At 43.8% G+C, this 27,500-nt stretch overlaps 1 pseudogene; it reads right to left on the reverse strand.

Moving 5' to 3' along the window:
- The window catches only part of LOC116358821 (glucagon receptor-like), a 28,963-nt pseudogene extending 15,727 nt beyond the window's left edge, over positions 1-13,236 (reverse strand).
- Between the last annotated feature and the right edge of the window lie 14,264 nt (positions 13,237-27,500).

Below are 27,500 nucleotides of genomic sequence, written 5' to 3' on the forward strand. Positions count from 1 at the left end.
CACACACACACACACACACACACAAAAAAACACACGTAAACACACACCTTTGCGGTACCAGGGCAGGTACCATGGACAGGAAACATTGACTGTTGTTCCAGGAAGTCCATCTGGCCAGCAGGCATACTGGTCAAACGTCCTGTTACACACCAGTCCTGTGGATGGGTCAAACACCAAAGGTCAAACATTCCTGTACTTCACCTGTTAAACACAGCTATAACACACCAATATAACACACCGATATAACACACCAATATAACACACCGATATAACACACCGATATAACACAGCTATAACACACCTATATAACACACCGATATAACACACCAATATAACACACTGATATTACACACCAATATAACACACCAATATAACACACCGATATAACACAGCTATAACACACCAATATAACACACCGATATAACACACCAATATAACACACCGATATAACACAGCTATAACACACCAATATAACACACCGATATAACACACCAATATAACACACCAATATAACACACCGATATAACACACCAAAATAACACACCGATATAACACACCGTTATAACACACTGATATAACACACCAATATAACACACCAATATAACACACCGATATAACACAGCTATAACACACCAATATAACACCGATATAAAACACCGATATAACACAGCTACAACACACCAATATAACACACCGATATAACACACCAATATAACACAGCTATATAACACACCAATATAACACACCGATATAACACAGCTACAACACACCGATATAACACAGCTATATAACACACCAATATAACACACCGATATAACACACCAATATAACACAGCTATATAACACACCAATATAACACACCGATATAACACACCAATATAACACAGCTATATAACACACCAATATAACACACCGATATAACACAGCTACAACACACCGATATAACACAGCTATATAACACACCAATATAACACAGCTATAACACACCATATAACACAGCTATGACACACCAATATAACAGACCGATATAACACACCAATATAACACAGCTATAACACACCAATATAACACACTGATATAACACACCAATATAACACAGCTATATAACACACCAATATAACACACTGATATAACACACCAATATAACACAGCTATATAACACACCAATATAACACACTGATATAACACACCGATATAACACAGCTATATAACACACCAATATAACACAGCTATAACACACCATATAACACAGCTATGACACACCAATATAACAGACCGATATAACACACCAATATAACACAGCTATAACACACCAATATAACACACTGATATGTCTCAGCCTCCAGTATTTATGCTGCAGTAGTTTATGTGTCGGGGGGCTGGGGTCAGTTTGTTATATCTGGAGTACTTCTCCTGTCCTATTCGGTGTCCTGTGTGAATCTAAGTGTGCGTTCTCTAATTCTCTCCTTCTCTCTTTCTTTCTCTCTCTCGGAGGACCTGAGCCCTAGGACCATGCCCCAGGACTACCTGACATGATGACTCCTTGCTGTCCCCAGTCCACCTGGCCATGCTGCTGTTCCAGTTTCAACTGACCTGAGCCCTAGGACCATGCCCCAGGACTACCTGACATGATGACTCCTTGCTGTCCCCAGTCTACCTGGCCATGCTGCTGCTCCAGTTTCAACTTCCACCTGACTGTGCTGCTGCTCTAGTTTCAACTGTTCTGCCTTATTATTATTCGACCATGCTGGTCATTTATGAACATTGAACATCTTGACCATGTTCTGTTATAATCTCCACCCGGCACAGCCAGAAGAGGACTGGCCACCCCACATAGCCTGGTTCCTCTCTAGGTTTCTTCCTAGGTATTGGCCTTTCTAGGGAGTTTTTCCTAGCCACCGTGCTTCTCCACCTGCATTGCTTGCTGTTTGGGGTTTTAGGCTGGGTTTCTGTACAGCACTTTGAGATATCAGCTGATGTACGAAGGGCTATATAAATAAATTTGATTTGATTTGATTTGATTTGATATAACACACCAATATAACACAGCTATATAACACACCAATATAACACACTGATATAACACACCAATATAACACAGCTATATAACACACCAATATAACACACTGATATAACACACCGATATAACACAGCTATATAACACACCAATATAACAGACCGATATAACACAGCTACAACACTGATATAACACAGCTATAACACACCGATATAACACAGCTATATAACACACCAATATAACAGACCGATATAACACAGCTACAACACTGATATAACACAGCTACAACACACTGATATAACACAGCTATAACACACTGATATAACACAGCTATAACACACTGATATAACACAGCTACAACACACCGATATAACACAGCTATATAACACACCAATATAACAGACCGATATAACACAGCTACAACACTGATATAACACAGCTACAACACACCGATATAACACAGCTACAACACACCGATATAACACAGCTACAACACACTGATATAACACAGCTACAACACACTGATATAACACAGCTACAACACACTGATATAACACAGCTATAACACACTGATATAACACAGCTACAACACACTGATATAACACAGCTACAACACACTGATAGAACACAGCTACAACACACCGATATAACACAGCTACAACACACTGATATAACACAGCTACAACACACTGATATAACACAGCTATAACACACTGATATAACACAGCTATATAACACAGCTACAACACACCATATAACACAGCTACAACACACTGATATAACACAGCTACAACACTGATATAACACAGCTACAACACACTGATATAACACAGCTACAACACACTGATATAACACAGCTATAACACACTGATATAACACAGCTATATAACACAGCTACAACACACTGATATAACACAGCTACAAAACACTGATATAACACACCGATATAACACACCGATATAACACAGCTACAACACACTGATATAACACAGCTATAACACACCAATATAACACAGCTATAACACACTGATATAACACAGCTACAACACACTGATATAACACACCAATATAACACACCGATATAACACAGCTACAACACACTGATATAACACAGCTATAACACACCGATATAAGACAGCTATAACACACTGATATAACACACTGATATAACACAGCTATAACACACTGCTATAACACACTGATAGAACACAGCTATAACACACTGCTATAACACACCGATATAACACAGCTATAACACACCGATATAACACAGCTATAACACACCGATATAACACAGCTATAACACACTGATATAACACACCAATAGAACACAGCTACAACACACCGATATAACACACCGATATAACACAGCTATAACACACCGATAGAACACACCAATAGAACACAGCTATAACACACCGATATAACACAGCTATAACACACAGCTATAACACACCGATATAACACAGCTATAACACACAGCTATAACACACCGATATAACACACTGATATAACACACCGATATAACACAGCTATAACACACTGATATAACACACCAGTATAACACAGCTATAACACACCAATATAACACAGCTATAACACACCGATATAACACACTGATATAACACACCGATATAACACAGCTATATAACACACCAATATAACAGACCGATATAACACAGCTACAACACTGATATAACACAGCTATATAACACACCAATATAACACAGCTATAACACACTGATATAACACACTGATATAACACAGCTACAACACACTGATATAACACAGCTACAACACACCGATATAACACAGCTACAACACACTGATATAACACAGCTACAACACACCGATATAACACAGCTACAACACACTGATATAACACAGCTATAACACACTGATATAACACAGCTATATAACACAGCTACAACACACTGATATAACACAGCTACAACACACTGATATAACACACCAATATAACACACCGATATAACACAGCTACAACACACTGATATAACACAGCTATAACACACCAATATAACACAGCTATAACACACTGATATAACACAGCTACAACACACTGATATAACACACCAATATAACACACCGATATAACACAGCTACAACACACTGATATAACACAGCTATAACACACCGATATAAGACAGCTATAACACACTGCTATAACACACTGCTATAACACACCGATATAACACAGCTATAACACACCGATAGAACACACCAATAGAACACAGCTATAACACACCGATATAACACAGCTATAACACACCGATATAACACAGCTATAACACACCGATATAACACAGCTATAACACACCGATATAACACAGCTATAACACACCGATATAACACAGCTATAACACACCGATATAACACAGCTATAACACACCGATATAACACAGCTATAACACACCGATAGAACACAGCTATAACACACTGCTATAACACACCGATATAACACAGCTATAACACACCGATATAACACAGCTATAACACACTGCTATAACACACCGATATAACACAGCTATAACACACCGATATAACACAGCTATAACACACTGCTATAACACACCGATATAACACAGCTATAACACACCGATATAACACAGCTATAACACACCGATATAACACAGCTATAACACACCGATAGAACACAGCTATAACACACCGATATAACACAGCTATAACACACTGATATAACACAGCTACAACACACTGATAGAACACAGCTATAACACACTGATATAACACAGCTACAACACACTGATAGAACACAGCTATAACACACTGCTATAACACACCAATAGAACACAGCTATAACACACCGATATAACACAGCTACAACACACTGATATAACACACCGATATAACACAGCTATAACACACAGCTATAACACACCGATATAACACAGCTATAACACACAGCTATAACACACCGATATAACACACTGATATAACACACCGATATAACACAGCTATAACACACTGATATAACACACCAGTATAACACAGCTATAACACAGCTATAACACACCGATATAACACACCGATATAACACACCGATATAACACACCGATATAACACACCGATATAATATATTGGGGGTCAATGCAAATAGTGCGTGTGGCCATGTGATTAACTGTTCAGCAGTCTTATGGCTTGGAGGTGGAAGCTGTTAAGGAGCCTTTTGGTCCTAAACTTGGCGCTCCGGCAACGCTTGCCGTGCAGTAGCTGAGAGAACAGTATATGACTTGGGTGACTGGAGTCAATTCTTTGGGTCTTCCTCTGACACCGCCTAGTATAGAGGTCCTGGATGGCAGGAAACTTGGCCCCAGTGATGTACTGGGCCGGTCGCACTGCCCTCTGTAACATACCATTATACCACAGGAATAACCTAGCTCTCACCTACCATTATACCACAGGAATAACCTAGCTCTCACATACCATTATACCACAGGAATAACCTAGCTCTAGTATACCATTATACCACAGGAATAACCTAGCTCTCACCTACCATTATACCACAGGAAAAACCTAGCTCTCACATACCATTATACCACAGGAATAACCTAGCTCTCACCTACCATTATACCACAGGAATAACCTAGCTCTCACATACCATTATACCACAGGAATAACCTAGCTCTCACCTACCATTATACCACAGGAATAACCTAGCTCTCACCTACCATTATACCACAGGAATAACCTAGCTCTCACATACCATTATACCACAGGAATAACCTAGCTCTCACATACCATTATACCACAGGAATAACCTAGCTCTCACATACCATTATACCACAGGAATAACCTAGCTCTAACATACCATTATACCACAGGAATAACCTAGCTCTCACCTACCATTATACCACAGGAATAACCTAGCTCTCACATACCATTATACCACAGGAATAACCTAGCTCTCACATACCATTATACCACAGGAATAACCTAGCTCTAACATACCATTATACCACAGGAATAACCTAGCTCTCACCTACCATTATACCACAGGAATAACCTAGCTCTCACATACCATTATACCACAGGAATAACCTAGCTCTCACATGACACGGAGGCTCTGTGATGGGGTAGAGCGGTGATATGTGTAGGTGTCCATTTCTAATTGGGCAAAAGTTTCAATCAGCAGATTATCCACTGCGGTTATGAAGGGTCTGAGGTTGATCACATCACAGCGTGAGGCTGAGACTGACCTGTGGCGGGAGGCGTGGCGACGATGCTCTGAGAACACTGGTTCTTGTAGCTCGTCCATTGTTCCATCAGGAGCTTCAGAGATTTAGCCGAGGAGACCTGGGCACAAAAGGAGAACAGCAATTCGACTCTGCTGAACCTCCCTCTAACTAAATGTGTGTGTGTGTGTGTGTGTGTGTGTGTGTGTGTGTGTGTGTGTGTGTGTGTGTGTGTGTGTGTGTGTGTGTGTGTGTGTGTGTGTGTGTGTGTGTGTGTGTGTGTGGAAGTGTCTGTACAAGTGTACTCTCTTTTGTAAATAATAAATATTTATTTATTTAACCTTTATTTAACAAGTAAATTTTTATTTAGCGAGTTAGTTAAGAACCAATTCTGAATTACAATGACGGTCAAACCAGGATGACGTTGGGCCAATTGTGTGCCGCCCAATCACAGCCAGATGTGATACAGCCTGGATTCAAACCAGGGACTGTAGTGATGCCTCTTGCACTGAGATGCAGTGCCTTAGACCACTGCGCCCCTCGGGAGCCCTTAATTTGTTCCGTTTGTCACAGCAAAATAATTCTGCAGCAAACGGGATTGTAATATTTAGTCCATTAACACGGTTCAACCAATGTAATGCTGCTGGACCAGTGATTAGGCTGATCCTGGACCAGTGACTAGGCTGATTCAGGCTGTATCACAATTGTGTGTTATTGCAGGTTTTCAATGAATTTATGTAAATCCTGCAGCGTAGGAACATTCTCACCATCAACAGAGTGATCAAATTAAGACCTTACACCTGTCTGTGCGTGTGTGTGTGCGTGCGTGCGCGTGCGTGTGTGTGTGTGTGTGTGCATGCGTGTGTGTGTGTGTGTGTGTGTGTGTGCGTGTGTGTGCGTGCGTGTGCGTGTGTGTGTTTCAGAAGATGTAATGTGTTGTGGTTAAAGGCAGAGAGATAAAGGACGTCTGTATTCAGGTGGTCTGGTGACTATTAACGGTATAAAATAAACAGCACCCAAACTGCTGTCTGATCTGTAGAGCTTTGATAAGGAACAAAGGTTAGCAATTACTAACTCTGAGGCTCAGTCTAGACATGTGACATACGTAGTCTGTTGTACGGTAATTTGGTAAAAAGCCAATTTATCTCTCTCTCTCTTCCTCTCTGTGTGTGTGTGTGTGTGTGTGTGTGTGTGTGTGTGTGTGTGTGTGTGTGTGTGTGTGTGTGTGTGTGTGTGTGTGTGTGTGAGTGTGTGTGTGAGTGTGAGTGTGTGTGTGTGAGAGAGAGAGAGAGAGAGAGAGAGAGAGAGAGAGAGAGAGACAGAGAGACAGAGAGACAGAGAGAGAGTCTTACCTGGGTGTAGCCAGAGAGGGTGAGCAGTGATAAGAGGACACACATCTGGAACATCCCACCTGGCTACGCTGGGAGAGGAGGGGTGGGGGAGGGGGACTCAACTCATCAGTGGGCCCAGCCTGGTCTACCCTACAGGCTACAAAAACACACACACACACACACACACACACACACACACACACACACACACACACACACACACACACACACACACACACACACACACACACACACACACAGGAAGAGAGAGAGAGATAAATGTCAAATTGGCTTTTTACCAAATTACCGTACAACAGACCACGTATTCACCATGCACACCCTAATTGACATACAAACAAACCAAAACAAAGGCAAAGTCTTCTCATGCTTTGTTGATTTCAAACGAGCCTTCAACTCAATTTGGCATGAGGGTCTGCTATACAAATTGATGAAAAGTGGTGTTGGGGGAAAAACATAAGACATTATAAAATCAATGTACACAAACAACAAGTGTGCGGTTAAAATATGCAACAAACACACACATTTCTTCACACAGGGCCGTGGGGTGAGACAGGGATGCAGCTTAAGCCCCACCCTCTTCAACAAAAATATCAAAGAATTGGCGCGGGCACTAGAAAGAACTGCAGAACCCGGCCTCAACCTTCTAGAATCTGAATCTGAACCTTCTAGAGTCAAATGTCTACTGTTTGCTGATGATCGGTGCTTCTGTCACCAACCAAGGAGGTCCTACAGCAGCAGCGAGATATTCTGCACAGATTCTGTCAGACCTGGGCCCTGACAGTAAATCTCAGTAAGACCAAAACATAGGGGTTCCACAAAAGGTCCAGTCGTAAGGACCACAAATACAAATTCCATCTAAACACTGTTGCCCTAGAGCACATCAAAAGGAACATAAAATTCAACATACCAAATAGGATCTGGCTAAAAATACTTTAATCCGTAATAGAACCCATTGCCCTTTATGGTTGTGAGGTCTGGGGTCCGCCCACCAACCAAGAATTCACAAAATGGGACAAACACAAAATTGAGACTCTGCATGCAGAATTCTGCAAAAATATCCTCTGTGTACAACGTAGAACACCAAATAATGCATGCAGAGCAGAATTAGGCCGATACCTGTTAATGATCAAAATCAAGAAAAGAGGAAGCGATTCCCAAACCTTCCAAAACAAAGCCATCACCTACAGAGAGATGAACCTGGAGAAGAGTCCCCTAAGCAAGCTGGTCCTGGGGCTCTGTTCACAAACACAAACACACCCCACAGAGCCCCAGGACAGCAACACAATTAGACCCAACCAAATCATGAGAAAACAAAAAGATAATTACTTGACTCATTGGAAAGAATTAACAAAAAAACTGAGCAAACCAGAATGTCATTTGGCCCTAAACAGAGAGTACACAGTGGCAGAATACCTGACCACTGTGACTGACCCAAACTTAAGGAAGGCTTTGACTATGTACAGACTCAGTGAGCATAGCCTTGCTATTCAGAAACGCCGCCGTGGGCAGACCTGGCTCTCGAGAAGACAGGCTATGTGCACACTGCCCACAAAATGAGGTGGAAACTGAGCTGCACTTCCTAACCTCCTGCCAAATGTATGACCATGTTAGAGACACATATTTCCCTCAGATTACACAGATCCACAAAGAATTTAAAAACAAACCCAATTTTGATAAACTCTCTACTGGGTGAAATACCACAGTCTGCCATCACAGCAGCAAGATTTGTGACCTGTTGCCACAAGAAAAGGTCAACCAGTGAAGAACAAACACCATTGTAAATACAACCCATATTTATGTTTATTTATTTTCTCTTGTGTACTTTAACTATTTGTACATTGTTACAACACTGTATATACAGTGCCTTGCGAAGGTATTCGGCCCCCTTGAACTTTGCGACCTTTTGCCACACTTCAGGCTTCAAACATAAAGATATAAAACTGTATTTTTTGTGAAGAATCAACAACAAGTGGGACAGTGCAGCAAACTCTCTCCAGAAGTTCAGTGAGGATCTCTGAATGATCCAATGTTGACCTAAATGACTAATGATGATAAATACAATCCACCTGTGTGTAATCAAGTCTCCGTATAAATGCACCTGCACTGTGATAGTCTCAGAGGTCCGTTAAAAGCGCAGAGAGCATCATGAAGAACAAGGAACACACCAGGCAGGTCCGAGATACTGTTGTGAAGAAGTTTAAAGCCGGATTTGGATACAAAAAGATTTCCCAAGCTTTAAACATCCCAAGGAGCACTGTGCAAGCGATAATATTGAAATGGAAGGAGTATCAGACCACTGCAAATCTACCAAGACCTGGCCGTCCCTCTAAACTTTCAGCTCATACAAGGAGAAGACTGATCAGAGATGCAGCCAAGAGGCCCGTGATCACTCTGGATGAACTGCAGAGATCTACAGCTGAGGTGGGAGACTCTGTCCATAGGACAACAATCAGTCGTATATTGCACAACTCTGGCCTTTATGGAAGAGTGGCAAGAAGAAAGCCATTTCTTAAAGATATCCATAAAAAGTGTCGTTTAAAGTTTGCCACAAGCCACCTGGGAGACACACCAAACATGTGGAAGAAGGTGCTCTGGTCAGATGAAACCAAAATGGAACTTTTTGGCAACAATGCAAAACGTTATGTTTGGCGTAAAAGCAACACAGCTCATCACCCTGAACACACCATCCCCACTGTCAAACATGGTGGTGGCAGCATCATGGTTTGGGCCTGCTTTTCTTCAGCAGGGACAGGGAAGATGGTTAAAATTGATGGGAAGATGGATGGAGCCATATACAGGAACATTCTGGAAGAAAACCTGATGGAGTCTGCAAAAGACCTGAGACTGGGACGAAGATTTGTCTTCCAACAAGACAATGATCCAAAACATAAAGCAAAATCTACAATGGAATGGTTCAAAAATAAACATATCCAGGTGTTAGAATGGCCAAGTCAAAGTCCAAACCTGAATCCAATCGAGAATCTGTGGAAAGAACTGAAAAATGCTGTTCACAAATGCTCTCCATCCAACCTCACTGAGCTCGAGCTGTTTTGCAAGGAGGAATGGGAAACAATTTCAGTCTCTCGATGTGCAAAACTGATAGAGACATACCCCAAGTGACTTACAGCTGTAATCGCAACAAAAGGTGGCGCTACAAAGTAAAATACCATTGAAAGCCTTGAGCTTAAGCACTAATTATACACTTTTACATCACAACAGTAAAAAGTAGTTATTGCATTCAATAAACACCACGCTAAGGGCACGTTAAGGTAGTAGAATGTGGGAGTGAGGGATGCTTCATGCAACTTAAGGGGGCTGAATAATTTTGCACGCCCAATTTTTCCGTTTTTGATTTGTTAAAAAAGTTTGAAATATCCAATAAATGTCGTTCCACTTCATGATTGTGTCCCACTTGTTGTTGATTCTTCACAAAAAAATACAGTTTTATATCTTTATGTTTGAAGCCCGAAATGTGGCAAAAGGTCGCAAAGTTCAAGGGGGCCGAATACTTTCGCAAGGCACTGTATATAATATGACATCTGTAGTGTCTTTATTGTTTTGAAACTTCTGTATGTGTAATGTTTACTGTTCATTTCTATTGTTTATTTCACGTTTATTATCTACCTCACTTGCTTTGGCAATGTTACAGTTTTTTTTCGATTGCTAAACGACAGTGGGCACAACTAGAGTCACATGTGCAAAACTCTAACTACAGTCTGCACTACCAACAGTCACCTGAGCTAAACAGTTCACATCACCTGCAAAACTCATTCCAAGCAACACAACTCTTAACACATGGCTCAAAACACGCTCAGTGCAGCCAAACACTATGCACAACCCTCACTGAGATAACACACACTGTCACTTAGAACACACTGAGAGTAAAAACACTATGCACAACCCTCACTGAGATAACACACACTGTCACTCAGAACACACTGAGAGTAAAAACACTAGCATCACCAATACAGAAAATACTAACTTTTCATCTTTACAGTTTGAACCATTTCAGTGACTTCATACAAAGTCATATTTTCTTCAAAGAAAAGAGTGACACTCTTTCACATTTATTAAAATTTTTAGAACATAACAATTCTTTAAGGTAAATTAAATTTAGCAGTTTGCTTCAATAGTCTGTAGTAATTTACGGAATTACAGTAATGAGAAAAAAAAGGTAGAAACTAAAAGTACATTCTGTAATTCAAACAAATAATTGAGGGGCTAATCCTGCCTCTCTCTAGCATCAGGCCACAGGTTTTCTTCAACATCACATCTAATGTTTTCTCTTGCCATGCACCTGGGGAAGAACCTTCTGGAGTGCCTTATCCATCCCTGGCAGTCCTCTGGACTCGTGTCCTCACATCCGGCACGCATGGCTTCCAAAAGAGACATTTGGTCATGTGGGTGGTGACCAAACACTTTCCACCTCCAGGCAGAGAAAAACTCCTCTATTGGGTTGAGGAAGGGTGAATATGCAGGCAGGTACAAAACCATAAATCTGTGATGTGCTGCAAACCAATCTGTGACAGCTGCAGAGTGGTGAAAAGCAACGTTATCGCAAACTATGACAAAAACTTGGGGGTTTCTTACTGGCTCCCCCTGTTCTGCTGGCACTAGCTGAGCATAGAGATGTTCTAGGAAAGCTATAAGCCTTTCTGTGTTGTATGGGCCAATGAGTGGTGTGTTGAGAAGCAAACCATCATTGGCCATTGCAGCACACAAGGTGATATTTCCCCCCCTTTGGCCTGGAACCTCCACAGTGGCCCTTTGACCTATAACATTCCTTCCTCTGCGCCGTGTTTTGGCAAGGTTAAATCCAGCTTCATCGATAAATACAAATGAATGTGGTCTTTCCAGTGCTTCCACCTCCATTACTCTCTGAAAAACAGTAAGTGCACAGTTTTACTGTAGAAATGCTAGTGTTTTTTTTACTGTAAATATTTTGTATAGCTGTGTACGTAACCTCAGACGTCTTACCTGGACATATTGGTATCTTTGCTCTTTTACCCGTTCACTGTTTCTCTCGAATGGTACAGTGTATAACTGTTTCATTGTAACTTGGTGTTTCTTTAGGACTCGAGCAATAGTTGTGCTGACAGAATTAACATTTTCAAATATATCATTATCAGCCAGCACTCTATCTTGAATCCCCCGCAGTTTTATTGCATTGTTGACAACAACCATGTCAACAATAGCATTTTCCTGTGCATCTGAAAATATTTTTCCTCTTCCCCCTGTTGGGGGCAGCCTTTAGGTCCTGTTGTAAAAATATATTTTACAGTCAAACTTACTGTAATATATATCTGTGTAAATATTCTATAATTGCAATACAAAATAGATTCCTGTAATGTTTTCATTTACTGTAAGGATGTAACTCTCACCTGTTTGCATGATGGAAAATTTGCATTACAGATGCCACTGTGGATCTTTGCAGATTGGGTTGCACCCTCAACCCTGCCTCTCTCAATGAGAGACCATGGTTCACAACATGGTCTATAAGTGTAGCCCTTATTTCATCTGAAATAACAGCTCTTTGTCTTCTTTGTCTTCCTCCACGCATCCGCCCTCTCCCTGCCACCCTTCTCCCTCCACGAACCCATCTTCCTTGTTCCATTTCCAAAATGAGTCTTTCTGAGCTCTACCTATATATACTGTAATATGTGTGTGTGTTCACTAACAAGTCTAAAACAAGACACCTGCTTAGCCTTTCAGCTGAAATTGCAATCAGCAGTGTTTGAAAGGCACAAGGCTGAAATCTATTCCGTTTTGAATGTGTGGTTCACAGTTTTGACAGCAGTGTGTTAGCATTTGAACAAAGTGCTGTAAATCCACAGTGTTGTGCAGGTTGTGGTTAAAGTCATGGGATAAGTGTTTTGAAAACTGTGTTCAAGCAATGAAAAACGAACTAGAGTTTGGTCCACATGAACTGCTGCTGTGCAGACTGTAGTTAGAGTTTTGCACATGTGACTCCAGTTGTGTCCACTGTCATTTAGCAATCGAAAAAAACTGTAACACATGTTTCCCATGACGATAAAGCCCCTTGAATTAAATTGATAAAGAGAGAGTTGCTTGAATTAATTGAATTGATAAAGAAAGTTGCTTGAATTAATTAAATTGATAAAGCGTTGCTTGAATTGAATTGATAAAGAGAGTTGCTTGAATTAATTGAATTGATAAAGAGAGAGTTGCTTGAATTAATTTAATTGATAAAGAGAGTTGCTTGAATTAATTTAATTGATAAAGAGAGAGTTGCTTGAATTAATTTAATTGATAAAGAGAGTTGCTTGAATTAATTTAATTGATAAAGAGAGAGTTGCTTGAATTAATTTAATTGATAAAGAGAGTTGCTTGAATTAATTTAATTGACAAAGCGTTGCTTGAATTTAATTGATAAAGAGAGAGTTGCTTGAATGAATTGATAAAGAGAGAGTTGCTTGAATGAATTGCTTACACCTCTCAGCATAATATTACATATCCCATTCTGATCCTCCTCCTCCTCTTCATCATCCTCATCGTCACCATCACCATGGGGAGAGGAAGGGTGACTCTATAGGGGCTGGGAGGTTACATATCCCATTCTGATCCATCACCATGGGGAGATGAAGGGTGACTATATAGGGACTGGGAGGTCACCATGGTTACATAAGTCCCTTTAGGGTTGTAAACGTTCCCACACTGTTATTGGCATTACACAGCCACACTGATGTATAGTTCACTGTAAAGATATGCCGATCTCAATCTGTGTGTGTGAGTGTGTGTGTGTGTGTGTGTGTGCGTGTGAGCGTGTGCGTGTGTGTGTGTGCGTGTGCGTGCGTGTGAGTGTGTGTGTGTGTGTGTGTGCGTGTGAGTGTGTGTGTGTGTGTGTGTGTGTGTGTTTATCCCATAGTGCTGAATGACTTGTGTTTGTCCCTAGTGAATTCTCAGAAGGGAATTCTACTCTGCTCCATCAGACAACTATGGGAAAAGAGTCCCATCATCCACTCACATCATCCACTCACATCATCCACTCCCATCATCCATTCACATCATCCACTCCCATCATCCACTCCCATCATCCACTCCCATCATCCACTCACATCATCCACTCACATCATCCACTCACATCACAGAGGAAATGACCTGTGATTCCCAACCAACGCACCTGTTAGTCCATCCTATAAGACAGTAGGGTGACATGCGGTAAGGTATGAGGAGGTATCCTAAAATACTGGATAAATAAGTTGAAATAGCTTCACCTTGTCTTCTGTCTAGGTGTAATGTTAGACATATCGCTGAGCTATTGCATACACATCATTGTCAGTCTCTCTATCCAATCACATCCCAGGAAAATTGACATCCTGTTTGGTCATATAGGTCAGAGGTCAAGGGGGTGTTTACGGCGGTTTCTTCTGCTTTACGGCATGTGCGTCTGTGTCTCACGGCGACGGCTGGTCCTCCTCTTCCGCTGCTGTGTAGTCGGAGAACGGAACGAAATCTGAAACGTTTCTGCAAAAAACACCTTTACTGTGGAAACATTTTTGGCTAAAACGTTTCAAATTCCATTCTGTTCCAATCTCTCTCTCTCTCCGCTGGGGGCCGTGATGGGCTGTGTGTGTGTGTGTTCACATGTACAAGAGTATGTCACACAGAAGAGGTTCCCCGTCACAGCTATGGAGTCACATCTAATTCCACAGGTGTCACACAGAAGAGGTTCCCCGTCAAAACTAGAGAGTGACATCTAATTCCACAGGTGTCACACAGAAGAGGTTCCCCGTCAAAACTAGAGAGTGACATCTAATTCCACAGGTGTCACACAGAAGAGGTTCCCCAATCACAGCTAGTGAGAGACATGTAATTCCACAGGTGTCACACAGAAGAGGTTCCCCGTCAAAACTCGAGAGTGACATCTTATTCCACAGGTGTCACACAGAAGACGTTCCCCGTCACAGCTACGGAGTGACATCTAATTCCACAGGTGTCACACTAATCCCCTTCCACCATTCCACCTAATAATCTTCCCATCCAAGAAAACACACATCTGATCTGCTGAACAGCAGGCAACTCTCTGGGAATGAGTCTAAGAGAGAGGAATGGAGAGAGAAAGAGAAGAGGGGGAGAGTAGAGAGGGAGGGAAGGAGGTAGGGAGAGAGAAAGGGAAAGGTAGAGAGAGAGAGAGAGAGAGAGAGAGAGAATATTCTGTATGTCTGGTGTTACTTCAAATCAAATCAAATCAAATGTATTTGTCACATACACATGGTTAGCAGATGTTATTGGTCAGATACACATGGTTAGCAGATGTTATTAGTCACATACACATGGTTAGCAGATGTTAATGGTCACATACACATGGTTAGCAGATGTTAATTAATGGTCACATACACATGGTTAGCAGATGTTAATGGTCACATACACATGGTTAGCAGATGTTATTGGTCACATACACATGGTTAGCAGATGTTATTGGTCACATACACATGGTTAGCAGATGTTATTGGTCACATACACATGGTTAGCAGATGTTAATGCGAGTGTTGGCGAAATGCTTGTGCTTCTAGTTCCGACAATGCAGTAATAACCAACAAGTAATCTAGCTAACAATTCCAAAACTAATACCTTATAGACACAAGTGTAAGGGGATAAAGAATATGTACATAAGATATATGAATGAGTAGTGGTACAGAGCGGCATAGGCAAGATGCAGTAGATGGTATCGAGTACAGTATATGCATATGAGATGAGTATGTAAAGAAAGTGGCATAGTTAAAGTGGCTAGTGATACATGTATTACATAAGGATGCAGTAGATGATATAGAGTACAGTATATATGTATACATATGAGATGAATAATGTAGGGTAAGTAACATTATATTAAGTAGCATTGTTTAAAGTGGCTAGTGATATATTTTACATCAATTCCCATTATTAAAGTGGCTGGAGTTGAGTCAGTGTGTTGGCAGCAACCACTCAATGTTAGTGGTGGCTGTTTAACAGTCTGATGGCCTTGAGATAGAAGCTGTTTTTCAGTCTCTCGATCCCAGCTTTGATGCACCTGTACTGACCTCGCCTTCTGGATGATAGCGGGGTGAACAGGCAGTGGCTCGGGTGGTTGTTGTCCTTGATGATCTTTATGGCCTTCCTGTGACATCGGGTGGTGTAGGTGTCCTGGAGGGCAGGTAGTTTGACCCCGGTGATGCGTTGTGCAGACTTCACTACCCTCTGGAGAGCCTTACGGTTGTGGGCGGAGCAGTTGCCGTACCAGGCGGTGATACAGCCCGACAGGATGCTCTCGATTGTGCATCTGTAGAAGTTTGTGAGTGCTTTTGGTGACAAGCTGAATTTCTTCAGCCTCCTGAGGTTGAAGAGGCGCTGCTGCGCCTTCTTCACGATGCTGTCTGTGTGGGTGGACCAATTCAGTTTGTCTGTGATGTGTACGCCGAGGAACTTTACTTTTACTACCCTCTCCACTACTGTCCCTTCACCACAATATCGACCAGAACAGAAACATAATCACAGCAGTGTCTTGTACCAGTGTCTTATCGATCGAACAAACACAAACAGACACACACAGGATGAGTGTGTCGGAGTGTTGAATGTTTAGCCAGTGGAGGGAAGAAAGAGCAGTGGAATGAGGAAACCGCCTGGCAGGAAGTGGAATGTTATATCCCTCTATTCTATTACCAGAGGATCAGCAGGATACATGATAGGAGACAGGAGACAGGGGAGAGGAGACAGGAGACAGGGGAGAGGAGACAGGAGACAGGGGACAGGGGAGAGGGGAGAGGGGAGAGGAGAGAGGAGACAGGAGAGAGGAGAGAGGGAGACAGGAGAGAGGAGACAGGAGACAGGGGAGAGGAGACAGGAGACAGGGGAGAGGAGACAGGAGACAGGGGACAGGGGAGAGGGGAGAGGAGACAGGAGACAGGAGAGAGGAGAGAGGGAGACAGGAGACAGGAGACAGGGGAGAGGAGACAGGAGACAGGGGAGAGGGAGACAGGAGACAGGAGACAGGGGAGAGGGAGACAGGAGACAGGAGACAGGGGACAGGGGAGAGGGAGACAGGAGACAGGAGACAGGAGACAGGGGACAGGGGAGAGGAGACAGGAGACAGGGAGACAGGGGAGAGGGAGACAGGAGACAGGGGAGAGTAGACAGGGGAGAGTAGACAGGGGAGAAGGAGAAAGGGGAGAGGGAGACAGGGGAGAGGGAGACAGGGGAGAGTAGACAGGGGAGAGTAGACAGGGGAGAAGGAGACAGGGGAGAGGGAGACAGGTGAGAGGGAGACAGGGGAGAGGAGACAGGGGAGAGTAGACAGGGGAGAGTAGACAGGGGAGAGGGAGACAGGTGAGAGGGAGACAGGGGAGAGGAGACAGGGGAGAGTAGACAGGGGAGAGGGAGACAGGGGAGAGGAGACAAGGGGAGAGGAGACAGAGGGAGAGGAGACAGGGGAGAGGAGACAGGGGAGAGGAGACAGGGGAGAGTAGACAGGAGAGAGGGAGACAGGGGAGAGGAGACAGGGGAGAGGAGACAGGGGAGAGTAGACAGGGGAGAAGGAGAAAGGGGAGAGGGAGACAGGGGAGAGGGAGACAGGAGACAGGGGAGAGTAGACAGGGGAGAAGGAGAAAGGGGAGAGGGAGACAGGGGAGAGGGAGACAGGGGAGAAGGAGACAGGGGAGAGGGAGACAGGTGAGAGGGAGACAGGGGAGAGGAGACAAGGGGAGAGGAGACAGAGGGAGAGGAGACAGGGGAGAGGGAGACAGGGGAGAGGAGACAAGGGGAGAGGAGACAGAGGGAGAGGAGACAGGGGAGAGGAGACAGGGGAGAGGAGACAGGGGAGAGTAGACAGGAGAGAGGGAGACAGGGGAGAGGAGACAGGGGAGAGGAGACAGGGGAGAGGAGACAAGGGGAGAGGGAGACAGGGGAGAGGAGACAGGGGAGAATGGGACAGGGGAGAGGAGACAGGGGAGAGGAGACAGGGGAGAGGAGACAGGGGAGAGGAGACGGGGGAGAGGAGACAGGGGAGAGGAGACAGGGGAGAGTAGACAGGAGAGAGGGAGACAGGGGAGAGGAGACAGGGGAGAGGGAGACAGGGGAGAGGGAGACAGGGGAGAGGAGACAGGGGAGAATGGGACAGGGGAGAGGAGACAGGGGAGAGGAGACAGGGGAGAGGAGACAGACAGACAGACAGACAGACAGACAGACAGACAGAGAGACAGGGGAGAGGAGACAGGGGAGAGGAGACAGACAGACAGACAGACAGACAGACAGACAGACAGACAGACAGACAGACAGACAGACAGACAGACTGTGTGTAGTGTAGCGTGTAGTATGTGTGTAGTGTGTGCGTCCTGGTGTGTGTATCTATATTGACAGAGTGGCTGCTGTGTGAGAGGGAGATCTTCAATCTTCATTAACCTGAATCAATCTCTCTCTCTCTCTATCTCTCACTCTCTCTTGCTCTCCCTCTGTCTCTCTGTCTCTCTGTCTCTCTGTCTCTCTCGCTCTCTCTCTCTCTCTCTCTCACTCTCTCTCTCTCTCTCTGTTTCTCTCTGTCTATCTGTCTGTCTGTCTCTCTCTCTGTCTCACTCTGTCTCTCTCTCTCTCTCTCTCTCTCTGTCTCTCTCTCTGTCTCTCTCTCTGTCTCTCTCTCTTTGTCTCTCTCTTTGAAATAAACAATAAAAATTAACAGTAAACATTACACATACAGAAGTTTCAAAACAATAAAGACATTACAAATGTCATATTTTGTATATATACAGTGTTGCAACGATGTACAAATGGTTAAAGTACACAAGGGAAAATAAATAAACATAAATATGGGTTGCATTTACAATGGTGTTTGTTATTCAACAGTTTGTTCTGGCAACAGGTCACAAATCTTTCTACTGTGATGGCACACTGTGGTATTTCACCCAGTAGATATGGGAGTTTATCAAAATTGGATTTGTTTTCAAATTCTTTGTGGATCTGTGTAATCTGAGGGAAATATGTCTCTCTAATATTGTCATACATTGGACAGGAGGTTAGGAAGTGCAGCTCAGTTTCCACCTCATTTTGTGGGCAGTGAGCACATAGCCTGTCTTCTCTTGAGAGCCATGTCTGCCTACGGCGGCCTTTCTCAATAGCAAGGCTACGCTCACTGTACATAGTCTGTACATAGTCAAAGCTTTCCTTAAGTTTGTGTCTGTCACAGTGGTCAGGTATTCTGCCGCTGTGTACTCTCTGTTTCGGGCCAAATAGCATTCTAGTTTGCTCTGTTTTTTTGTTAATTCTTTCCAATGTGTCAAGTAATTATCTTTTGGTTTTCTCATGATTTGGTTGGGTCTAATTGTGCTGCTGTGCTGGGGCTCTGTGGGTTGTGTTTGTGTTTGTGAACAGAGCCCCAGAACAGAGCTTGCTTAGGGGACTCTTCTCCAGGTTCATCTCTCTATAGGTGATGGGGCCACAGTGTCTCCTGACCCCTCCTGTCTCAGCCTCCAGTATTTATGCTGCAGTAGTTTATGTGTCAGGGGGCTAGGGTCAGTTTGTTATATCTGGAGTACCTCTCCTGTCCTATTCGGAGTCCTGTGTGAATCTAAGTGTGCGTTCTCTAATTCTCTCTTTCTCTCTCTCTCTCGGAGGACCTGAGCCCTAGGACCATGCCCCAGGACTACCTGACATGACGACTCCTTGCTGTCCCCAGTCCACCTGACCATGCTGCTGCTCCAGTTTCAACTGTTCTGCCTTATTATTATTCGACCATGCTGGTCATTTATGAACATTTGAACATCTTGGCCATGTTCTGTTATAATCTCCACCCGGCACAGGCAGAAGAGGACTGGCCACCCCACATAGCCTGGTTCCTCTCTAGGTTTCTTTCTAGGTTTTGGCCTTTCTAGGGACTTTTTCCTAGCCACCGTGCTTCTACACCTGCATTGCTTGCTGTTTGGGGTTTTAGGCTGTGTTTCTGTACAGCACTTTGAGATATCAGCTGATGTACGAAGGGCTATATAAATACATTTGATTTGATTTGATGGCTTTGTTATGGAAGGTTTGGGAATCGCTTCCTTTTAGGTGGTTGTTGAATTTAACAGCTCTTTTCTGGATTTTGATAATTAGTGGGTATCGGTCTAATTCTGCTCTGCATGCATTATTTGGTGTTCTACGTTGTACACAGAGGATATTTTTGCAGAATTCTGCATGCAGAGTCTCAATTTGGTGTTTGTCCCATTTTGTGAAGTCTTGGTTGGTGAGCGGACCCCAGACCTCACAACCATAAAGGGCAATGGGTTCTATGACTGATTCAAGTATTTTTAGCCAAATCCTAATTGGTATGTTGAAATTTATGTTCCTTTTGATGGCATAGAATGCCCTTCTTGCCTTGTCTCTCAGATCGTTCACAGCTTTGTGGAAGCTACCTGTGGCGCTGATGTTTAGGCCAAGGTATGTATAGTTTTTTGTGTGCTCTAAGGCAATGGTGTCTAGATGGAATTTGTATTTGTGGTCCTGGTGACTGGACCTTTTTTGCAAACAGCAGACATTTGACTTCGGATTCTAGCAGGGGGAGGCCGGGTGCTGCAGACTTTTCTAGTGCCCGCGCCAATTCGTTGATATATATGTTGAAGAGGGTGGGGCTTAAGCTGCATCCCTGTCTCACTCCATGACCCGGTGTGAAGAAATGTGTGTGTTTTTTGCCAATTTTAACCGCACACTTGTTGTTTGTGTACATGGATTTTATAATGTTGTATGTTTTACCCCCAACGCCACTTTCCATAAATTTGTATAGCAGACCCTCATGCCAAATTGAGTCGAAGGCTTTTTTGAAATCAACAAAGCATTTCTGTCTCTCTCTCTCTGTCTCTCTCTCTGTCTCTCTCTCTCTCTCTCTCTCTCTCACTCTCTCTCTGTGTCTCTCTCTCTCTCTCTCGGTCTCTCTCGCTCTCTCTCTCTCTCTCTCTCTCTCTCATAACAAGGACAATCCTTCCACCTCTATCTTTTCCTTCTGTGTGTCTAAACCAGAGCTGTTTGTCATTATGTCTGAGACAATGTGGTTTTAGTTATAATACTCATTAACCCACACTCTGTCCTGTCCAGCCAAGCAGTCAGCTGACACAGGTCAACGTCTGTTTTATAAGGTCGTCACGGCTACCGTTACGAAATGCTGCTTTATAAACGTAGGTGTCCTTGTGTGAGCCAGAAGGATCTACAGGACACTAGTCTATCTCTTGTTTCTGTAGGGTGAGGCAGCATGATGTACCAGTTCACCCCCTGGACAGGACACTAGTCTATCTCCTGTTTCTGTAGGGTGAGACAGCTTGATGTACCAGTACACCCCCTGGACAGGACACTAGTCTATCTCCTGTTTATGTAGGGTGAGACAGCTTGATGTACCAGTACACCCCCTGGACAGGACACTAGTCTATCTCCTGTTTCTGTAGGGTGAGGCAGCTTGATGTACCAGTACACCCCCTGGACAGGACACTAGTCTATCTCCTGTTTCTGTAGGGTGAGACAGAATGATGTACCAGTACACCTCCTGGACAGGACACTAGTCTATCTCCTGTTTCTGTAGGGTGAGGCAGCTTGATGTACCAGTACACCCCCTGGACAGGACACTAGTCTATCTCCTGTTTCTGTAGTGAGGCAGCTTGATGTACCAGTACACCCCCTGGACAGGACACTAGTCTATCTCCTGTTTCTGTAGGGTGAGGCAGCCTGATGTACCAGTACACCCCCTGGACAGGACACTAGTCTATCTCCTGTTTCTGTAGGGTGAGGCAGCTTGATGTACCAGTACACCCCCTGGACAGGACACTAGTCTATCTCCTGTTTCTGTAGTGTGAGGCAGCTTGATGTACCAGTACACCCCCTGGACAGGACACTAGTCTATCTCCTGTTTCTGTAGTGAGGCAGAATGATGCACCAGTACACCCCCTGGACAGGACACTAGTCTATCTCCTGTTTCTGTAGGGTGAGGCAGCCTGATGTACCAATTCACCCCCTGGACAGGACACTAGTCTATCTCCTGTTTCTGTAGGGTGAGGCAGAATGATGTACCAGTACACCCCCTGGACAGGACACTAGTCTATCTCCTGTTTCTGTAGGGTGAGGCAGAATGATGTACCAGTACACCCCCTGGACAGGACCCTAGTCTATCTCCTGTTTCTGTAGGGTGAGGCAGAATGATGTACCAGTACACCCCCTGGACAGGATGCTAGTAAATCGCTGCTATCGCTGCTAACTAAAGAGTAGACTATTTATGAGAGACTTCTTAGTGAACAGTAGGCTATTAATGAGAGACTTCTTAGTAAACAGTAGGCTATTCAAGAGAGACTTCTTAGTGAACAGTAGGCTATTCAAGAGAGACTTCTTAGTGAACAGTAGGCTATTCAAGAGAGACTTCTTAGTGAACCGTAGGCTATTCAAGAGAGACTTCTTAGTGAACAGTAGGCTATTAATGAGAGACTTCTTAGTGAACAGTAGGCTATTAATGAGAGACTTCTTAGTAAACAGTAGGCTATTCAAGAGAGACTTCTTAGTGAACAGTAGGCTATTCGAGAGAGACTTCTTAGTGAACCGTAGGCTATTAATGAGAGACTTCTTAGTGAACTGTAGGCTATTAATGAGAGACTTCTTAGTAAACAGTAGGCTATTAATGAGAGACTTCTTAGTAAACAGTAGGCTATTAATGAGAGACTTCTTAGTGAACAGTAGGCTATTAATGAGAGACTTCTTAGTAAACAGTAGGCTATTAATGAGAGACTTCTTAGTAAACAGTAGGCTATTCAAGAGAGACTTATTATTAGCCTCTTGATATGCAGTCAGATGCAGTGTTTGAGCTATGGACTCTCAGGTGTGTGTTGCATTCAAATGTTCCCTCCCTACTGTTGTTACAGTCAAATGAGTCCCATATATTCAAACAACCAGACCCGGACAGTTCCCGCTGACCCATATCAGACTGGAATGGTCAGAAAGAACTGGTTTGAACTGGCCTGGTTTCTTAGTTGTCCTAGTTCCTCTCTAACCTTTGACCTATACTGCTGCCGTCAACATTGGCACAAAATGGCCACCAGTAGCTGTGGCAGCCTATCACCTATCAACCCACTGACTTTAGTAGCCAATCACCTATCATGTCACTGACCAGTTTAATTGAATTGAATTGTATTGAAATGTATTTGCCCATTTTAAGCACAACACAACCACACATGTGGATACGATACAATGTGATTTAAATACTTGACAAACAAGTGTCAGAAACGTTTTCTGTTGTGGTTTAATACACACAGGATAATAACACGAAAACAATATGAACCTCAAACACACACACACACACACACACACACAGTCAGCCAGTCAGCCAGTCAGCCAGCCAGTCAGCCAGCTAGTCAGAGCCAGCCAGTCAGTCAGCCAGCCAGCCAGTCAGTCAGAGCCAGTCAGCCAGTCAGTCAGAGCCAGTCAGCCAGCCAGCTAGTCAGTCAGTCAGCCAGCCAGCCAGTCAGCCAGCCAGTCAGCCAGTCACTCAGTCAGCCAGCCAGTCAGTCAGTCAGCCTGTCACTCAGTCAGTCAGCCAGTCAGTCAGAGCCAGTCAGCCAGTCAGTCAGTCAGCCTGTCACTCAGTCAGCCAGCCAGTCAGTCAGTCAGCCTGTCACTCAGTCAGTCAGCCAGTCAGTCAGAGCCAGTCAGCCAGTCAGTCAGCCAGTCAGTCAGTCAGCCTGTCACTCAGTCAGTCAGCCAGTCAGGGTCAGTCAGCCAGTCAGTCAGTCAGAGCCAGTCAGCCAGTCAGTCAGTCACTCAGTCAGTCAGCCAGCCAGCCAGTCAGGGCCAGTAAGCCAGTCAGTCAGCCAGCCAGTCAGCCAGTCAGTCAGCCAGTCAGCCAGTAATGCAGCCAGTCACTCAGCCAGCCAGTCAGCCAGTCAGCCAGCCAGTCAGCCAGTCACTCAGTCAGCCAGCCAGTCAGTCAGTCAGCCAGTCAGTCACTCAGTCACTCAGTCAGTCAGCCAGCCAGCCAGTCAGGCAGCCAGTCAGTAATGCAGCCAGTCAGCCAGCCAGTCACTCAGTCAGTCAGCCAGTCAGTCAGTTAGTCACTCAGTCAGTCAGCCAGTCAGTCACTTAGTCAGTCAGCCAGCCAGGCAGGGCCAGTCAGCCAGCCAGTCAGCCAGTCAGCCAGTCAGCCAGCCAGTCAGTCAGTCAGTCAGTCAGCTAGCCAGTCAGTCAGTCAGTCAGCCAGTCAGCCAGTCACTCAGCCAGCCAGTCACTCAGTCAGTCAGTCAGCCAGTCAGTCAGCCAGTCACTCAGTCAGTCAGTCAGCCAGCCAGTCAGTCAGCCAGTAAAGAGAGCATAATGGAAAACACCTGGTATTCCAGACACAGCCAGCTGCACTCAATGAACAAGTTAGGAAATCATCAGATAATCCTTTGCACCTTGACTGTTCCCTTCTCTGTGTGTGTGTGTGCGTGTGTGTGTGTGTGTGTGCGTGTGTGTGTGTGTGTCTGTTTCTCCGTGTGTGACATGTTTAGGCCTATAATCCTCCATCTGCAGCTGATTCCCACAATTGTGATTTATGTGCAGAAAGAGAGAAAGAAAGATATAGACAGTATTACAATAAGACCCAACCACATCATGAGAAAACAAAAAGAGAATTAATTGACACTGGAAATAATTCACCAAAACAACTTAGCAAATCAGAATGCTATTTGGCCCTAAACAGAGAGTACACAGAGGCAGAATACCTGACCACTGTGACTGGCCCAAACTTAAGGAAATCTTTGACTATGTACAGACTCCTACTGAGAAAGGCAGAGAAGACAGGCTATGTGCACACTGTCCACAAAATGAGATGGAAACTGAGCTGCACTTCCGATCCTCCTGCCAAATGTACAAACATATTAGAGACACATATTTCCCTCAGATTACACAGATCCACAAAGAATTTGAAAACAAGTTTAACATTGATAAACTGTGTGCAATCACAGCATTTTCATGAGAACAGGGTAACCAGTGGAGCCCAAACACTTGTAAATAACACAAATATGTATCTGTTCATTTGTACTATTCGTACTACAACTATTTGCACATTGCTAAAACACAGTACATAGATAATATAACACGTGCCATGTATTTATCGTTATTGAATTAATAGACAGAGAGAGAGAGAGATAGAGAGAGAGAGAGAGAGAGAGAGAGAGAGATAGAGAGAGACAGAGAAGGAGAGAGAGAGAGAGAGAGAGAGGGAGAGAGAGAGAGAGAGAGAGAGAGAGAGAGAGAGAGAGAGAGAGAGAGAGTGAGACAGAGACAGACAGAGAGAGAGAGAGAGAGAGAGAGAGTGAGACAGAGAGACAGACAGAGAGAGAGAGAGAGAGAGAGGGAGACAGAGAGAGAGAGGAGAGAGAGAGAGAAAGAGGGAGACAGAGAGACAGAGAAGGAGAGAGAGAGAGAGAGAGAGAGAGAGAGAGAGAGAGAGAGAGAGAGAGAGAGACAGAGAGACAGAGAGAGAGAGAAGGAGAGAGAGAGAGAGAGAGAGAGAGTGAGACAGAGAGACAGACAGAGAGAGAGAGAAGGAGAGAGAGAGAGAGAGAGAAGGAGAGAGAGAGAGAGAGAAGGAGAGAGAGAGAGAGGGAGACAGAGAGAGAGAGAAGGAGAGAGAGAGACAGAGAGACAGAGAGAGAAGGAGAGAGAGAGAGAAGAAACCTGGTATAGAGGAGATGGACCCACTGGTTGCCCTCTAGGTTACAGAGAGCTGGTAGTCCCATCCACCAAACTACCAGGTGTGAAACAGGGAAGGGACTCAGGGGGTATGCTAATTTGGTATAGAGCAGACCTAACTCACTCCATTAAATTAATCAAAACAGGAACATTCTACATTTGGCTAGAAATTCAAAAAGAAATGATCCTAACAGAGAAAAATGTCCTCCTGTGTGCTACCTATATCCCCCCACTAGAATCCCCATATTTTAATGAAGACAGCTTCTCCATCCTGGAGGGGGAAATCAATCATTTCCAGGCCCAGGGACATGTACTAGTCTGTGGCGACCTAAATGCCAGAACTGGACAAGAACCTGACACCCTCAGCACACAGGGGGACAAACACCTGCCTGGAGGTGACAGCATTCCCTCCCACATATGCCCCCCTAGGCACAACTATGACAACATAACCAACAAAAACGGGTCACAACTCCTGCAGCTCTGTCGCACGCTGGGTATGTACATAGTCAACGGTAGGCTTCGAGGGGACTCCTATGGTAGGTACACCTATAGCTCATCTCTTGGCAGTAGTACTGTAGACTACTTTATCACTGACCTCAACCCAGAGTCTCTCAGAGCATTCACAGTCAGCCCACTGACACCCCTATCAGACCACAGCAAAATCACAGTCTACTTAAACAGAGCAATACTCAATCATGAGGCATCAAAGCCAAAGGAACTGAGTAACATTAAGAAATGCTATAGATGGAAGGAATGCAGTTTGGAAACCTACCAAAAAACAATTAGGCAACAACAAATTCAATCCCTTTTAGACAATTTCCTGGGTAAAACGTTCCACTGTAATAGTGAAGGTGTAAACTTGGCAGTAGAAAATCTTATATTTGACCTCTCAGCTTCCCTATCAAATCTAAAAATCTCAAATAGAAAACCGAAGAAAATTAACAATAATGACAAATGGTTTGATGAAGAATGCAAAAATCTAAGAAAGAAATTGAGAAACCTGTCCAACCAAAAACATAGAGACCCGGAAAACCTGAGTCTACGCCTTCACTATGGTGAATCACTAAAACAATACAGAAATACACTACGGAAAAAGAAGGAACAGCATGTCAGAAATCAGCTCAATGCAATTGAGGAATCCATAGACTCTAACCACTTCTGGGAAAATTGGAAAACACTAAACAAACAACAACACGAAGAATTATCTATCCAAAATGGAGATGTATGGGTAAACCACTTCTCCAATCTTTTTGGCTCTAT

This window comes from Oncorhynchus kisutch, unplaced genomic scaffold (assembly GCF_002021735.2).
Source record: "Oncorhynchus kisutch isolate 150728-3 unplaced genomic scaffold, Okis_V2 Okis01b-Okis20b_hom, whole genome shotgun sequence".
Taxonomy (NCBI): Eukaryota; Metazoa; Chordata; class Actinopteri; order Salmoniformes; family Salmonidae; genus Oncorhynchus; species Oncorhynchus kisutch.